At 37.4% G+C, this 17,925-nt stretch overlaps 1 long non-coding RNA gene across 3 annotated transcripts; it reads left to right on the forward strand.

Moving 5' to 3' along the window:
- The first annotated feature begins 9,386 nt into the window (after window positions 1-9,386).
- LOC110775215 (uncharacterized) lies at window positions 9,387-13,873 on the forward strand. 3 transcript variants are annotated; one of them, XR_002529688.2, is made up of 8 exons: window positions 9,388-9,565; window positions 9,669-9,802; window positions 9,901-9,985; window positions 10,531-10,820; window positions 11,837-12,148; window positions 12,571-12,633; window positions 12,737-12,855; window positions 13,644-13,873. It is a non-coding gene; the product is annotated as an uncharacterized lncRNA (long non-coding RNA). The 3 variants fall into 3 exon arrangements; XR_008931323.1 differs by having other exon boundaries at window positions 9,387-9,569; window positions 12,571-12,855; XR_002529687.2 differs by having other exon boundaries at window positions 12,571-12,855.
- Window positions 13,874-17,925: the final 4,052 nt, after the last annotated feature.

Below are 17,925 nucleotides of genomic sequence, written 5' to 3' on the forward strand. Positions count from 1 at the left end.
TAACTTTAACTGATCAAGTTTGACATTGGCCGAGAATCAAGGTGCGGCAATGTTGTTCGAACCCGACCTATATCCGAACCACCTGAATCGAATATATGGACAAAAGTACGATAAAAATATGTATGTTTAATGGATGAAGATTGGATTTGGTGATGAATCGGGTCGAATTTTGATGAACGTTCATCCGACTCGTCACCCGATCAATTATCCGACTCATCCATCCATTTAAAATTATTAATTTTTTTTATGGATTTATATAAATATATATACTAGATTTTAGCCCGTGCGATGCACGAGTTCTATTAAATTGTTAAGTTAAAATAAAACTCCTATATATATCAACTTCTATATTTTATATTTTATATATTAGATTAGATTAGTTTTTTATTTTGGATTGAATTCCATTTTAGATTTATTTTTTAATTATTAAAGTGTTTGATTTTGGAAGAAATTGTATATGCATATTATTAATAATTAATTAATAAAAATGTCTACGTGGTACCTAATTATTTATTTATGTGGCACTCGATTTTTTTTTAATTTAAAAATAATTTCGTAATCTTGTTTTTCATTGGCCGAAACCATTAGATTTTCTACGTGGCGCTCTAATATTTGATTAGTGTTTGATTTTAGATTGAATTTTATTGAAAGGCAGTGATTGATTTTGGATGAATTTTATTTTAGATTTATTTTTAAATTATTAGAATGTTTGATTTTGGATGGAGTTGTATATATTAGAAATTAATTAATTAAAATATCTATATGGCACCTAATTAATTTGAAGGAAATAATGCCATTGGTCCAAGTTTGCATTTAATGCATTTAATGCTAAGTCTAATAAATGTGGTTCAGTATTAATTAATCAAGTTAATTATTCAGTGAGATCAAGTGATCTGAACTCCTAGCTAGAAGTCGCTTCAGTTGAAATGGAATTAATATCATTAATGCCACAACTTACTCTAGACTGAACCCGTATGGTCACACAAATAGTACGTGAACGGATCAAGTATTTAGTTTAATATTATATTCAATTATTACTCTAATTATGGATATTCGGAAATGACAGATGTTGGTTTCAATGGGAGCTAAACAAACTGTCAAAAGGAAAAGAAAAAATATTTGCTGGAAATGAAGATATTACCGGAAACGGAAATATGGTTCATAACGGAAATATAAATATTATCGAAATCGAAGATATTGCCGGAAACGGAAATAGGGTTCGTATCGGAAATAGAAATATTGCCGGAAACGGATATATTATCGGAATCGGAAATATTGTCGGAATCGGAAATATTATCGGAATCGGAACTATTATCGGAAATGTAAATATTGTTCGAATCGGAAATAAATTTCGGAATCGGAAAAACGAATCGGAAGCACGAAACGAGCGACGGACCATTGCACGAAGCAATGGCCCATCGCTCGATGAGCCAAGCACAGCGCCAAGCACCAAGGCCCAGCGCCAACTCAAGCACGCCGGGCACAAAGGCCTAGCGCGCCAGCGCCCGCGCACAAGCCCAGTGCGAAGCAGTGTTGGCCTTGTGCGGGTTGTGCGTTTTTTGGCCCAAGGCGCCAAGCTTGCTTGCTCCGCAAGCTTGCTTGGGCCACAAGGTTGTTAGTCGGTTGGCTTGCCTTGCAAGCAGCCGGCCTGCCCTAGCATTTTAGGAATATTGGTTTTTGGTATATTTCCTAGACTTTCCTAAAATCGTTCTAGGGTTTTGGCTCCTAGGGTTTTTCCTATTTCCTATAAATACATGACTTATGGTCATGTACAATACACAACAATTGAAACATAATTCAATACACTTTTCATATCACCTTAAAGTGAGATCTCGAAATCATAAACCTTGTATTATATCCTAGTTAGTACGATCTAAGGCGGATCCGATCGTGTTATGGACTTTCTACGGAGGGACGACAAATGGCGTTCTAACTTGTTCTTGTTCGGTTCGGGGGCAGCTAGGGAAGGCACGCATCACAAAGTGTGTTCACTAAATTATGCTAAATGATTATGTGCATTTAATTTGGATTCTGACATTTATGGTTTTTCCGCATGACATTGAACTGTTCATAACCTAACAGTGGTATCACGAGCCTTTAATTAATTGCATAATCTTTTATATTAATATGGATTAATATTATAAATTTGCAAAAAATTTAAGGGGTGAATTAATTTGGTATAAATAATTACAAATTAATGCGATTATTAATTAATATGTTCGCAAGATTTTCGGCAGTTTTGTCAGTGATGCTCAGATTCTTATGTTCTTATAGTGAATTCCGCATGTAAACGGCGTTTTAAAATTTGAAGCCTAACTATGACTTTTTGGAAGTTTTAGTTTTTCGAATGCATAATTATAATTTTAATGATATTAAAAATTAATATTTGCGAATCATGTTTAATAATCTTGAGTTAATAAAATACCTACTACATAAGATTAACAATTTTAAGTTTTAAATTCTCTAATTATACTACCTAATTTGTAACTATAATTAATTTGTTGAATTTCAAATAATTCGGAATTTGTTTTGATTTTCATAATTAATTGGTAATTTAATTGGGATCTTATGATTAAAACACCACCTAAAATTTGTTCAAGTTTGAATCTTTAAAATTTTATGAAACTTAATTTAAATCCCTAAAGTATATCGGAAATTTTTAATGAATTTTCGATTAATCGCCTAATATCTTATGAAATTAATACGATTTATTAATTTGTCATAAATTTTGAAATATATAAAATATTGATTTTATAAATGTTCACTAAAATTGTACGCACGAAACAATGAATAGCTTAGTGTTACCCTTAAGGGTGTTGCAATGATGCGGGCATGCGACGACGAGCAAGGGAGCTCGTCGCCCATGCGGTACTGCGGCAGCGAGCAAGCACAAGCACGCGCGCGGGCGAGGGCCTGTGCAGTGTGTGCGAGGTGTGAGTGAACGACCAAGGCGAAAGGGGTAGCATGCGCATAGAACCAGCGAGCGTTGGCGTCGAGGCAACAAGCGTCGACCCTCGTGCCATGCGCGTTTGCCAACCCTGCGCAGCGCCCTAGTGAGCGATGGCGACGAGGCGTCGAGTAATACCCTTGAGCCATGCGCGCAACGCCCCAGCGAGCGATGGTGATGAAGCATCGAGCAGTTCCCTCGTGCCATACGCGCAACGCTCCAGCGAGCGATGTCGACGAGGCATCGAGCGATGCCCTCGTGCCATGCGCGCAGCGCCCAGCGAGAGATGGTGTCGAACCAGCGAACGCTGGTGAGGGTATGGCTGTGCGATAGCTTTTGTCATGCTTATGGCCTCTCCCTTGCGACGTTGCATCCATGGCGAGGCGTGGGCCTTGCACCCATGAGACTTGCCACGACCCAATAACGTTCGATTTAATTTTCGTTAAGCGACGAATTTAATAAAATTTAATTTCGTGCTTGTAATATTTTCTCGGAATTTAATTAATTAGTTTAATTATTATAATTAATTTTATACTAATTATTTAATAAAATTTAAACTTTGAATAAATTATGATTAATTTATTTTAATCAACTAAAATTAATTGAAAGGGATTTAAAATATTAAATATATGTGCTTTAAAATTTTAATGAAATATGTGGTTTCCGATTGGACTAGGAAAGACATTTTTATGTTTAAAAATTAGTAAATCATATAATTCTTGGTTTGAGTGGTAGTTTTGTGCATGAATGGTAATACTCTTGATTAGGTCCTTGTTACCTTAGGATTAATAAACTCGATTAGAACTAATAAGGTCAAATAATTGGTAGATTCTTGAGCCTTAATTAGTTGTTGCAATTATTATGTGTGAGGGGGTCGAAAAAGCACGAGGCTAATGCGTGACCTCGTCCCTCGTGGGCGTGACGTTTCTTTTTGTCAAATCAAGTGTAATTGGATTTCCTGTGAGTTTACACCCAATTAACTAGTAATATAGGAGTCGCCATTCAGTTTTTAACGACAATGAGAAAAACTGACAAAACCCGGTTATCGTGACATAAAGGGAGTGCAATTATGTTTGACCACGACGGCCATAGGTTCCCTTGTGATCCCTGGTGTGGGGATCTCTCAACGTACACCCGCAAGGTAGAGATTGAGGGTTCGGGGGACTGTAACTACCGAGAGGAGTACTCGCTCTTCGATAACTCCAGAGGTAGGATATCCTTACTAGCTCAGCATAAATAATTGAAGGGACATGCGTTAACTATTAAACTAATCTGAATCGATTTTAACAATATGCAACACATAGTACTAGATCGATCGTGATTATCTTGTTTAGATTGATTTAAGGGACCTAGCATGATAGTTCAATTTCCCAAGATATTACCTTTGTTAGGCGTGATAGAACAATCAGATTTAATAGTTTAACAGTTTTATAAAAGGGCGAGGAAAACGATTAAATCATACGAAGGGGACACATTACGACGCACCCTTGAGAGGTGCGTCACGGTTCTCAGAAAACTAACCACTTTGGCTTTGCTATTTCTCCTTTTATTTAACGAATCTCAAGTTTCCGGGCTTAGTTCTTTAGCTACAAGGGACATGATACGTTCTGTTCGATTTTTGGATCGATAGCGACAGAACGCGGGATCAATTTTGCAGCGTGAGGCTTAGGCTTAGGGGTTGGAGTCAATACTCAGAATATGAATTGTGTGTTGTTTTCACGTCGAATTTGGGGCTGTATTTATAGAAAAGAGTTCGTGGAAAGATAGAATTTTAGAGCACTAATCCAAGAAGAATTAGGAGAGAACACGTACCCAGGTAATTTCAGCGCCCAGGGCTGGGCGCCGAAGATTTCGGCGCCCAGAGCCAGGCGTTGAAAATAGGGTCTGGGTCGTGTTTCCTTGTCAGATTTGGACTCGTGGAATACGGAGTCTTTGAGACTTATCCGAGTCTTTTAGTGCGTATTAACTTTATGACGGAATGCTTCTAGGCCCGTTACGAACTCTAGGCTCGTTAGGATTTTAATTAATACGTAACTCTTATTTTCGAATTATACTAGGAATATGATTCCTCTTGCAAATTCTATCTCTTTTAGGATTTATGTCGGACTGCAACACCTAATTCTGACATGTTTCTATCTTTTATGACTTGCCACTTTTAACAACTACCCGTTATGGCAGTTACCCTTTTTAGCAGGTTTCTATAAATAGCAGGTTCGGGTGAAATGAAAAGGGCGATTGAGATTCGTTATTTTATAGGAGATGCGTTGCCAAGTGGAGATTTATGTTCTCATCATCGAACCTTCCCTTTCGGGAATGGGGACAAAAGTAGGTGTCTACAGTTATCCCCCACTTTGACTGAGTCTCGGGATGAGACGATGGTCAAAGTACTGGACGGAGTGCGTCACACAAGCCATAGTGTAGGTGACTTGTTTTGCGAGGGTCTCACGAGCCCCCGAGTGATAACATTTGACTTAAGGGTCATCACTTGAAGTGTCGACATATCCCTCACGTGTCATTGGGATTTGTCAACGGATAGTATAGAAACTCCCCCACTTTGTCATTGGAAGTATCTAAAGAGGCGTAGAAACTCCCTAACTTTGTCATTGGGAGTAGCTACAGATGTTTTTGAAATCAAAGCTATAAAGTGTAATTGGGCCTGGCCAAGCCCAATCGCGAGGTAAAAATGTTTTTAAAGATTCTCATTTTCAGGGTTAGCTAAACGAGAAAACCCCCTTGTTTTTATGGGACGTAAAACGAAAGAAAATCCAGCACATCGTTCTTTTTCGGAAAAACGGAAAACCAATCCTTTAATTTTAAGAGAAAGGGAAAACTACTCACATCGCTCTTTTTTGGAAAAAACGGAAAACCAATCCTTTAATTTTTGGAAAAAAGGAAAACTACTCACATCGCTCTTTTTTGGAAAAAACGGAAAACAATCCTTTAATTTTTGGAAAAAAGGAAAACTACTCACATCGCTCTTTTTTGGAAAAACGGAAAACCAATCCTTTAATTTTTGGAAAAGGGAAAACCAGAAAAGTTATCGCTGCAGCGACTAAGGACCTGCGCGGTTAGTGGCACAGACCCCACCAGCTAAAGATGGCGAGCCTGTCCGCTAAGGCTGGACGCCCCGTCCGAAAGAGGTGGACGAATCTGTTATGAAGTTTGTTTGCTTTTTTTGAAAATAAGGACCTACGCGGTTTGTGACGTAGACCCAACCGGCTAAAGATGACGAGCCTATTTGAATTTGAAGATTTTATTTTTCGAAAACTGAGGACCTGCGCGGCTAGTGACGCAGACCCCGCCCGCTGAAGGTGGGCGAGCCCTGTCCGCTGAGGGTGGACGTCCCTGAATTCGTTTTTTTATTTGGAACTCGCGTGGTTCGTGGCGCGATCTTGCCCGATTGAGATGGGCAAGTCCCTATCGTGATTTCTTTTGAGAATTTCTTTTATTCATTCTTGTAAGAGCGAATTCTTTCGAGGGATGCTCGGATTTAGTTGTAACCTGAATGTGGGTTGACAACGTGCTTAGACGGACCATTGTTTTCTGGTCATCTTCCTTCATGGTTTTGAGTTAGTTTTTAGGGCTCGATTTTGCCACCACTTGGTTTTTGATGAGAGGACTATGTATAAGTATCAACGGCGACCTTTGTCTTGAGGTCGTAAACCGGTTTTATTTTTTAAGACATCCAAACACGAGACTTCGTACAGCGTAGTCTGGGAATATTGTTTTAACTTTGCATAATATATATTTTCCTTCGAGCCCCCAAGCACTCGTGCTTGACGGTCATCTCTTGTCAAAGAGGTTCCTTGGGGATAAGCATTTTGTAATGTCCTTGATCGTGTTTGGGATCGTGCTCGTAAGTGCGAGCGATCTTTGTAGTGGTGTGCTACTCCTAACAAAGCCGTGAGGTGCGACTTTCAGTAAATAAATCGGCAATTTTTGAGTCGAATGGATACGGGAGGGCCCTATAGAAGTCAGGGGCCTTTTTGGGTCTGGGATCATTTTTGGCGCCCATGCCTGGGCGTTAAAGGTTTCGGCGCCCAGCGCTGGGCGCTGAAAATGATTTCTGGCGATGTTTCTAGATGACACAGTTGGCCTCTTATTCGTTCGTTTTCTTTTTTCTTTTCGTCTGGAGATTCTTTTTTTTTGGAACGAACCGTTCATTTGAGATCACCGTTGATTGGTGAATAATTATTTCTCGAGAAACCGTAGCCTAATAGTGGACCAACGGTGTTTATTATTTCCTTATTCGTTCGCCATTTCTTAGCTTAGAACGATTGTGGGATTAATCTTCAACGCCCAAAGTCAGGCGTGGGATTTGGCGTCAGAGTTGATTATTGGGCAGATCTGCTCTTTTCCGTTCGCTTATTTCACTTGGAGATTCTATGTATTCTCTTCTCTTTTGTTTTTCTTTATTTTTGGAACGTCGAATTTTATTAGAGATCACAATGAGTCGAGTGATCGTGATGATTTCTCGAGAAGCCGTAGCCGAGTGGTGGACTACGGTGTTTGTCGCTTTGGGGCGATTCTTTAAAGGAACTGTCGCTCTTTAAGGTGTACAGTTATTGCAATAGTTGGGCGAGTCTATATGGCCCGAGGAACATACCTTGAGGCGTAAGACTTTGATCGCTCTTGTATATATTTTTCCTTTTGAACGCGTTCGTGAATGTATGTGCGAACGAGCGTTCATAGAATGGCCGTTGCGTGCGGTCCATTAATCAGTTTGCTTGAATCATTTTTTTTTTGAGCAATGACTGATGTTGAATAGTTTGCTTAGAAGCTTGATAGGGTTCAGGCCCATTCATGAAGTGGGCTCAAGCATCATGTCTTTTCGATCGTTCAAACATTTGCATCGAGATTTTTTTTTTTTTTTTGCTATGGTCGTTTCGTAGCTTGGAGCCCCCAAGTATGCATGTTAGGATGCTTCCTTTCGGCGTACGATTTTTGTAGGTTCTTTCGAGAAAGATGCCTTGGGTTTCCGCTCGTGTAGGTGCGAGCTATTCCTTCTGTGGTAGGTAATATTTTGCTACCTTTAATCCTTAATGTAGAAGTCGTGTGGCTTGCATTTTGAATTTGGGCGATAAGTAGTCTTTGCCTCCTGCTCTTGGTCGTGCCCGCATTAGTGCCATATGCCTTACTCTTTTTTTTTTTTTTTTTTTTGACTTGTACCGTGGGATGGTTGAACTTATGGTGCAACGTAGGCTTGTGTGGCCTAACAGCGTGTCTTAGAGCATTCCTCCAGGTGTTGGGATATCATTATTATTTTTTGCATTGGAGTACTTCATCAAGCCTTGTTCAGGTGCTCGAACAAGTGTAGCACCTTCTGCGTGGGTGTCCACAGCTTATTACTTCGTTCGATGTGAGGATTCATAGATGTTTCTTTCTTTTTATTTTCTTATCCTTGATTTTTCTTTCGCTTTTGCTTTGGAATGGGTGCTTGTAGGGCGAGCGTTATGTGCAGTAGTTTGATCGGAGTTTTGGTGACTCGCGATTTTCAGTTACCCTTGTTAGTGGGGTGACTTTATATATTCTAAGTAGTGCTTAGAATTTGGGAGGGGTTGTAGCCATTCTAAGGTTCGTTTTACATGATTAAATCTTAGGATTGTGCCCCTATGACGTGTGTATAGCATTAGCGTCGAGAATTTGCGATAAAATCGTCATTTCGAGCATTTTTAGAGTGTTTTTCTCAAGCCCCCAACTGTAGCTACGGGATTGGCTTGGTGCTATAATGCTTGGCATACGTTTTTATGCGTTCATGGTGACATGGATCATGAATAGTTTGAACCAGACTCGTTTAGTGCGAGGTACGTTCGAGTAGTGATTTGCTACTTCTCTTGTAAATGTCGTATTGTGCGACATTGCCATGGTCAAGGTAGTCACATGTTGAAGTGTGCCTTGACCAAAAGCTAGGTGCCTTTCTTTACCCATAATCATATTTAGAAATCTTTTTGACTCACTCGCAACGTCGAGATAAACGTATACTAAGATTAAACCAACGACTCTTTATTATGTTCGAAGAAGTCTTTGAAAATTATTTGAAATCCGAGTCCTACTGTGTACAATCCGAGGTGTCCTAAGTAGGTTGACCTATAGAAGGGTTCGTACAGGATTACACGAGTGAATCAAAATACTGTTACGATTTTTGGAATGCTGTCTAAGGATTTGCTGGAAGCCAGGGTGCAGGCGTCAAGATATACTTGTGCCCGTTTGGCATATGCCACTAGAGGAAAAATCGTCATGTGCTTCCCTTCAAGTGCGGCTCATTTAGTAAATTGGCAGCACTTGAGAGCATGAAAAAAAAAAAAATTCACAAGTGCGGGCTCATTTTAAAAATTGGCAGCACTTAAGTTCAAGTGCGGGCTCATTTTAAAAATTGGCAGCACTTAAGTTCGAGTGCGGGCTAATATTAAAAATTGGCAGCACATGAGATTTCTAAAATATTGCAAAAAAAATAAAAAATAAATTTCTCAAAATCAGAAGAAGCTCCTCGACTCTTCTCCCTCTTCCTCTTCACCTTCGTTTTCTCTCTTCTCTATCGTCGCCGTCGCTTCTTCACCGCCGAAGATCATCGCCGAACCTCTCCGTACCGTCGTCGCTGCTTAGTTGTTCATTGATGTTGTGGGTTGATTGTTGCAATAGCTCCACTATCCATCTCACTTGTCTCTGCTTCTCTCTCATCCTCTTTCTTCGTTGCTAATGTTCTCCTTCCTCCTCTTTTCAGTTGATGATGGTCTTCCTTCGAGGCTCTCCACCTCCTCATTTCCTTCTCTACATGTGTTGATCTCGACGCCGACACCCTGATTTCCGCCGTTAATTCCACCTCTCTTCCTCTTCCGCTAGCTGCTTCTCTCACAGGTTAATTAAATAACCCTAAATTTATTGATTTTATTTGTTTTTCATTTCTGAATCCTTGTTACTCGTTGGTTATTTGTTGATTTATGTGTTATCATTAGGCAGGGATGAAGAATGGACCAGAAGCTCGAGTCGCCCTAATTTGAAGAAATCGTTCAACTATTCTACTGAATTCAAATTGCCCATGTAATTTCTCTTTCTCTCTCTGTGATTTAATCTACGTTTTAGTTCCAATTCATCTGTAGATTTCAATTCCAATTCATCTGTAGATTTCAATTCCAATTCATTTGTAGATTTCTCAGTTATCAAATTCCCCAATTTATGCTTAATAAATTATAAACCGAATTTCTATTGTGCTAAAGAACATAAATATAAAGAATTGGGTTTTTATTTTTAACTTTCTTATAATTATTTCTGCTAAAGAATTATGCTGAGTTTCAATTTATTTAATTTTTGGTTTCTTGAAAATTAGCTAATGATAATTTACTTTACATTATATTATGCATTAAAGTACTCGTTGAACTTAATTGGCAGTGTAATGCTCCTAGCAGGTTTACCCAGTTGAATTGATTCTTTCTTAGGAAGGAAAATTTTCAATTGTTAAGGACAACAGATTGTGATTGTAATTATGATAGGTTGTCTAATACTAGTAGAAAAACATCAAATGTGATTGTGTAGGTTGAAATTATGTTTAATTTGAAATGTTTGTTTCCTGTTGTTGATTTGGGCAGGTTAGTGGGAATTTATTTGGGCAGGTTAATGGAAAGGACCGGTTGATTGTCACCCCTACTGTTAATGAGAGGTTGAAGGTATTGCCGAGACCTGGAAGCGGAGCTTGGAGGAGCGTGGTGATATTGAGAATGTTAAGACCCTTGCTGTGCATTTCTGCATCACTTGGTTACCTTTGGTATTGTAAAGAAGGATGATGTTGGTCTGTATCGAAAGCTTGTGGCCGGGTCTTCTTGGAGGAAGCAGAAGACTAAGCTTGTTGTTTCTCTTGGCTTAGGTGATAACATGCCCGGTAAGAAATATATCTTTAACCCCTTCTTTTACAACGAGAATTCGTTTGTTCGGCCATGATTTATATTATGAGTGTATGTGAAATGTCTTATTTTTGAAGAGGAACTTATGTCATAATATTCACAGAATCCTAATGAAATAATTAACATGGTTTTTATTTCTATTAGTATGTAAAGATCTCTTTTTTTTAGATAATATTGTTTCTGGTAAGGGTGTTGGGAGTTAATTTAAATGGTTTTCATGTATGAGCTACATTGTTGAAGGATCCAAGAATGTGTTGGATGCGGTTGATTAACTTAATTGACGCTGTTAATTTCTAGGTTTGAATTTTCCTGAGTTTCCCTCCCTTTCTAGTTTCTACTCTATAAAGCTATTTTAAAATCGGCTAATTGTTAGAATTTATACTACCTTTGTACTTTGTACTTTGTAAACAAGTACTTTGTACTTTGTAAACAAGTACTTTGTACTACCTTGATTCTAGAATTTATATATATCACGTACTTTGTACTACGTGAAGTATTTCATCCTTTATTATTCTATATAGTGGCATAATTCCCTTCAACAGACATATAGTGGCTGAATTAAGAATAAAGTCCATGCATGAAATTTTATAAATCGTGTTTGTAGATGAAAAGTAAAGAATAAGAACAGCGTATGAAGTACTTGTTTTAGGGACGAAGCCAAGACTAAATTCTATAGTGGGAGATTAAAATTTTCTAATGGCTATATGTTCTTTTTATAGAGACTGTTTACTGGTTCTGATAATGATGTGGCTGCAGGTGTATGCTTTTGAACATAAAATTATAAGCCATCTGATTACATTGGCTACTATACATATAGAAACATCAAGTATATACCATTTATGTGGTTGCTCGTCTTTTATTGCTATTCATCTACTCCCTCATCTACATTTTATACCTGAATCAATTATATCCATGGTGTGACTGGTTTGTACAATTATTGATCAATTGATTAGTATGTGCATATTTTAGGGCTAATTGTTTTGATTTCTCTCAGTCTCTCTGTCCGGAACCTCACTGGCTAATTTGACGCATTCACTGATCAGTTATTGAGGCATTTAACTTGGCATTTGCACCTGAACGTGTGATTTGCGACTTCTAACTCACAACCAGGTATTTCTTACTCGTCGTCTTCACTGATCAGTTATTGAGGCATTTAACTTGGCATTTGCACCTGAACGTGTGATTTGCGACTTCTAACTCACAACCAGGTATTTCTTACTCGTCGTCTTCACTGATCAGTTATTGAGGCATTTAACTTGGCATTTGCACCTGAACGTGTGATTTGCGACTTCTAACTCACAACCAGGTATTTCTTACTCATAGTCTTGATCATTGATGGTGCTCATCGACTTGATACCCTATATGTTCTTCATTAGTTTAGAGAAGAATTTAGAGGAGTGGCTGCAATATTACCAACCCATTGAACCCTGGTCATGCTAAGTATTACTGTTACATAGAGCAGAATTTAGGACTGACCTGTTTTGCCTTCAACTGGAAAAGGGTGAAGAGTGTAGTGTGTAATGTGTTTGTTCATTTTTGTCAATGAATCTCACAGCCATTTTTCATATCAATTGTAATGAATGTTAGATATGTCTTATGTTTTGTTGTTGTTTTCTTGCGCTTGTTGCCAAATACACGAGATTGATAAATGGATTAGATTGACATCATTGTGATAACTTTTTGTCTTAATGGAATATATGAACTGCAACCACTCTCTGTATTTCAAAGGAGGACAAGGGAACTTCTGATCTCAAGACCACCAATATCAGACTCAAGGACACAATGACACAGGTTGTAAAATTAAAACATATTGTTCAACTGTAATCTTTCTAACCTTATTGGCTTGTATTTTTCCCTGCTAGTAACCCAGCAAGTATTTATATTTCTGACTTAGGTCAAGTCAAAACTTGTGCAACAATATCGTTCTCTTGTGTGCACAACAAACGGGCAATACGGAGTGCGGCTACTACGTGATGAAGTTCATGTACGATATAGTCACAAGATCTCGAAAAGGTACACATTATACTATAACTGTATATAACTTGACTAAAAGTAAGTGAGAACGAGTCTTAGAAACATTAAACTAAGTCTAATAAACATGTAGGGGTTTAAAATATTTATTTAGGTTCATTAGTTGAAAGTTGGGAGCGAAATAAGCCATTTTTGTCGAAATGTGACCTATAATGATCAAAACAATCCTTATATGTGCATAATTTGACCAAAATGGGTGATAATGAGTTTTTGAAACATAAAACTAAGTGTGCTGAACATGGAAAGGCTTTAAAACACTTATTTAAGTTCATTAGTTGAAAGTTGGGACCGAAATTAGCCATTTTAGTCAAAATGTGACCGATTATGAACTAACGTAGCTTAAATGTGCATAACTTCACAAAAAAATAGTGAGAATGACTCTTTAGAACATAAAACTAAGTGTATTAAACATGGAAAGACTTTAAAATACTCATTTAAGTTCATTAGTTGAAAGTTGGGACCGAAATTAGCCATTTTAGTCAAAATGTGACCGATAATGAACTAACGAGGTTTAAATGTGCATAACTTCACCAAAATGGGTGAGAATGAGTATTTGAAACATAAAACTAAGTTTATTAAACATCGAAGGACTATAAAATATTTATTTAAGTTCATTAGATGAAAGTTGGGACTGAAATTAACCAATTTTATTATTATAGGGTTCATTATTTCTTTGTTATGAACAAATTATGTCTTAATATATTGTACGATTCAATATTTATAATATAACTAAAGTTTATTTATATTTTTTGATGGTTCATCTTTTTAAGGTATTCAATAATCCGAGGGAGCGGCCTTTCACCTTTGAGGAGATAGATGAAGTTCGACAAATGTTGAAAATTTTCATTAGCAGTGATTGTCTTTGATATTTTCTTGTACTGAATCTTAAATTACGGATGCTAGATAGTTTTTCATATGATTGTAATGTAATGGACTTTTATATTTACAATTATATACTATTTAATTTAATTATCTATATAATTGGATACTTTTTATATGACGTATGGAGGTTAATCAGTAGCGTGGTCCAATTGTAATATGTAGCAGGAAAATCGGTTATACAACAAATCTATCAAGTGCGGCTTATTTATAGGCCAAGTGCGGCTCATTTTTATGCTTGTGCTGCCCATTTCTATGTCAAGTGCAGGCTCATTTTAAAATTTGGCAACACCAAATATGTCAAGTGCGGGCTCATTTTAAAATTTGGCAGCACCAAATATGTCAAGTGCGGGCTCATTTTTAATATTGGCAGCACCAAATATGTCAAGTGCGGGCTCATTTTCAAAATTGGCAGCACCAAATATATCAAGTGCGGGCTTATATTTTAAAATTGGCAGCACAAAATATGTCAAGTGCGGGCTCATTTTCCAAATTGGCAGCACTTGAAACATCAAGTGCTGCCAATATTTTGGCAGCACTTGAGAAACATCAAGTGCGGGCAGGCCATGTGCTGCACATGTAAAAGCCCGCACTAAACCCCTTAAAATGAGCCCGCACTTGAGGTTTTTTCCTCTAGTGTGCTTTAGGCTTTTAGGGCCAACTTTTCCAGAATTGCGGGAATATAAACCGTTTTCAAATTGACTTAGATTTACTTGGTGTATGTCTACACAAAAGGTCAAGGTATACTTAGTTCTTTCCCTAGCTCTTTCATTTCAATTTTTAGCCCCCAATTGCTATTATGTCTTCCCATTAATGATGCTTTTAGATTTTGAATTTAGATGCCCGTGTCATATGTCTGAGTAGGGTGAGCCTTGGTTAAATGCCAAGTCCTATTGGCAATGTCTGATTTTTTCAAAGGGGATTCGCAAGCATTTGAATTACCATGAACGGGTGCCCTGAGTTCGAAGGAACGATGTGGCGACGCCGTAGAACAATCCTCTTTATTGCAAGCTTACTGCCTTTACTACTTGTTGGCGATTATGACTGTGTCTAGTGGTGAAAGAAGGTCTTTAAGTGAGTTAGTTCGCTTTAGGGAGGGTCAAGTCGAGTACTTTAGAGGTCATGGACGCTTGCGCTAGCCCCCATTCAATTGAGGCAAAGCGATCTTTTGAGTCTTGGCTAAGTGCCTAGGAGTGTGAGTGCTCCTTCTGGCAAGGGTATGTGCCCTTACTATTTTTCGATGTGTGCTCATTTTGGCATCTTGATGACTTGGATTCTTCCTTTGACTTAAATTTTTCTTTCGACTTGGGTTGCAAGTAATTAAATTTCAATAAGGGACTCTATTTATCCTTGTTATTCTATAGGCTTTAACATTTTTGCAAATTGGTTGGACCGAATCATGGATTGCCTACGTATCCGCCTTAAATAGATTTAATTTGGAATCAGGTGTTGCGTAGTTCTTAGCCAGAAAATGGTTTCTTAGAATGCCGATTTTAAACAAGTACGTTCTGAGGTGGAAACATATTATTTGAAACGGTAGAATAAGTGAAGTTTATTATTATTTTAATCTGCTACTTTGTCGTAAGCCAAAAATTTGTTTTATTTTTTTAAGTACATGTATTTGCAAAAAATCTTTTCATGTGTTTTTTGGTACGTATATCTGAATACGTTTTGTACCCCTCCAAGTGTTCGTTATTTTTCCGTGCATGTGCGGATAAAATGACGAGCACTTCTGGACAAAATTTGGCAAGCAGAGAGATTCAGCGCCCAGGCTGGGGCGTTAAAGGTTTCGGCGCCCAGCTGTGGGCGCTGAAAATGATTTCTGGGCGGATCTTTTTTGGTGCGCTAAATGCTTCTTTTCTTCTTTTGTGCGCTTTGCAAAGTTTTTTTTTTATTATTATAATTTAATTTTTTTACGTTAAGTGTAGAATGTACTTTTCATTTGTTTTTTTATTCGTGACTCAAGACGGCTTGAAAGACGGGTCGAATGAGATAGGATAATTTGTATAGGTATTTTTTTTTTGGCAATTAATAATTGTTATTAATAACCAAGTACCTTTGTAACACCCTAATAATTCCTTGCTTTTATAAAACTATTTTCCAACTTAAAATAAAGGAATTACTAAAGTATTACCGCCACCGTGATAACGGCTAAGGCTATTACCAGAATTACGCAGCGGAATTAAATGTCAACTAACTTTTAAAAACCATAATTAATAAAATATCGAGGCCTTCTACAATTTGGAACCATAAGGCCCAAAACCCAAAATATAATCCAAACATTTCAAACATAATTAAAATATTAAAGAAATAGTTTCAAAAGACGAAAACATGTAACTCTCTCAATCATCCCAAGCCACATGATTTCGATCGTACTTGATCTACCAACCTGCTATATTAATCTACTCCCCAACAATGCAAGTGCAAATGATGGATCATCATAGGGTCATTAAGGCAAAGGCCATGACCGGAAACACACAAAGCACGTAGTCAGCAAAAGCTGAGTACTTACAAGCATAGAGTAATGAAACTAAAGCATGCATCACTCACTAAATACTAATCAACATGCAAAAGCCATATAATAATAAATCAAACAACCATGAGATACAAGACTCGACTCTTGACTCGACTCTTGACTCACAATTTAATTAGAATAAGCTTCGAACGGGCCAAAAGAATAATCCACAAAGGGAAAAGGTGATGGGAGCCAACCAAACACCAAATATAATAATAATAAAATCGGGCCATACCGAGTGTCGGGCCATACCGACGGAATTCCTGTGCATAATATAAATGAAACAACGTCTTGTATCATTAGTAGGAGTACGAGCTTTCCGGCAAAACTCCCCCCATTGTTCATACTCAAGGTATATACGTTCCAAGAGTTTTGAAGCTTGTTCCGGTTGCACTTTACGTTTATTAATATTTTAATAAAGGCGAACTCAAGACTCGACAACATGCACACATACAATTAATAAACGACAACCAAAACAATCTTATTTTAATGCCTTAGGACTTGTGATCAACCAAGCAAGACACTTGTGATATTACTACCATGTTCCTCCTCACCAAAGTGAGACTCCACATCATGCATATTAACATGAGGGTTGTGCCCTTGCACGACAGATCCTAATTCATTTCATACATAATATTCCCAATTGAACCCTACATGTGCGGTGGCTTACATGAGCTAACCCTTCACATATGGTAAAATAAATAGTACAACGAGGTACAAATAAATGGCTCAAAGTATGCTAGACATCCCGTACAATAGCATACAAATAATTAATCCATCCTTTGCATGTGAATTGAACCATACATGCATAAATATTGAACAACATGATTGACAATGAAATCCATACTCATAATAATTTCAACATGCTTGTTCAACAATTAATTCAATAAATCCAACATCACAAAACACATGCTCGTTCACCAAAATAAACATGACTTCACATAATGTAATTCACATCATCAACAATCATGTATTGTCATTGACAAAAAGGTGTGGTCGCCCTAGACTTGTACGTACCTTGAATACCTAAGCGTAGGGGCCACTTTGAAATAACGAGCACTCAACTAGAAATCACCTCCTATCATCAAAATAATGAAACTTAAATTATTTCCATGTTCATTAAATTTCCAGCAACTTTATAAAATTTAAAACTTCCTTTAGACTTTAGAATTCAATCGTTTTTCATTAATAAAGTCGTCTCAATTTGCAAAATCAATCCCTAGTACAAAAACATACTTTTTCCGCCTTTAAAATCAATAAAAATCAACACTTTAAGCCTTTATTCGAATCTGAAAATATAATTGTTTATCATAATTAAAATCACACCTAATTATGCTAATCAATTGACTCGTTAGGTCTAGGTTAAAACCCTAACTTGAAAATCCCAATAACACTTAGTTTAATGTCATAAAAATCCATGCTTTATTAAATAAACAAATCTGAAAATTCATTCTTTAATAATTAAAACAAACCTAATGAATCACAACACAAAAATCCTCAAACCACGGTATTCATAACCGGTTCCCAGCATTTTAATTACTCAAAACAATATTAATATAATAATTTAAAATACGGAATTTAAATAGAATAGGTAAGGAAGAAGAGAATTATACCAATCCGGCCTATAGCACGGAACAACCACGAATTAATGTGATTGG

The sequence above is a fragment of the Spinacia oleracea genome, chromosome 1, assembly GCF_020520425.1.
Source record: "Spinacia oleracea cultivar Varoflay chromosome 1, BTI_SOV_V1, whole genome shotgun sequence".
In the NCBI taxonomy this organism is placed as follows: domain Eukaryota; kingdom Viridiplantae; phylum Streptophyta; class Magnoliopsida; order Caryophyllales; family Amaranthaceae; genus Spinacia; species Spinacia oleracea.